This window comes from Dendroctonus ponderosae, unplaced genomic scaffold (genome assembly GCF_020466585.1).
Source record: "Dendroctonus ponderosae isolate FM_Combo_2020 unplaced genomic scaffold, Dpon_F_20191213v2 Dpon_F_20191213_7, whole genome shotgun sequence".
In the NCBI taxonomy this organism is placed as follows: Eukaryota; Metazoa; Arthropoda; class Insecta; order Coleoptera; family Curculionidae; genus Dendroctonus; species Dendroctonus ponderosae.
In genome coordinates, this window is record NW_026018916.1 from 14,712 (window position 1) to 15,917 (window position 1,206).

The window sequence follows — 1,206 nt, forward strand, 5'->3', positions numbered from 1 at the left end:
CTAACCGGAAATGAATTAAAATTTTGCAACACTACTCATATTGTGGTGTTTCCTATTTCGAACACTTTTTATTTGAAACTTTTTTTGAAAAATTCCGCTCTCGGCTAGAAATGCAATTTTTTGGGTAACTGTATAAATTTAAGATTCTAACCATTTTTATCGGCCGATTTGGGATAACGAGAATGAATAAAAATTTCCCATTACTACTCATATTGTCCTGTTTCCTATTTTAAACGCTTTTTGGTTGAAATATTTTCTGAAAAAATGCCGATTTTTGCCATAATCCAGAATTTGCCCGGAAAAACAGGCCTTGAAGCGCATAAATTAATATACAGACAATTCTTTTGTACCATCTGGCCATCTGACAAATTTTATGACAGCCCAATCGGGATACAACTTAACCTCATATCCGCCAGATTGTTTATTTTCACATTTGCCCCACAAATTGTGCATACTCCCAGGTAGCACAACTGACCAATTAGACGTCTGCGAGACGTCCATATTTAGTCATTTTTGGTCAGTACGTCAATTGACTTAGAAAAGACGTCTATTAGTCAGATATATATGGACGTCCAATGGACCGCCGAGGGTGGTCATTTTTTAGTCACTAAAATAAGCTTTATTTCAGACGTCCTTATGTTCACTAAATGACGAATTGCCTGTCTGTCAGCATTGCCTATCCTGCTCCCAACACTATAGTCAGGACACAAAATTCATTTATTTCTACTTTGTTCTTTCCTATTTCTGTTATTATAAATATGTTTATCATTTATGGCTGTTTTCCTTGTTTCTGCTATAATAAATATTTTTATCATTTATGACTATGTTTTTTTTCTAATAACGTCAATACATATACCTACATGTTCCCATTTTGTTTCTAGGTCAGTATTAAGTTTGTGTTTGCCAGCGTTACATCATTTTAAAGGTAGCAGTTACAGGTGCAGTGACTTTTAATGTAGTTTGGCAAAATATACCTTGCTACGAATAATAAATTCACAGAAGTAAAGCCTGTGTCTCATGCATCCGTTTATATGATGATACGATGATACGAAAGTGTTTCTATTGGTTGGAGATCTGCGAATTCTTCCGCCAACCAATAGAAAGACCTTCGTATCATTGTACCATCGTATAAGCGGATGCATGGGACACAGGCTTTACAATCATGTTGTAATTCATAAATCGAAATTCCCGCTTCTATTTAATTTA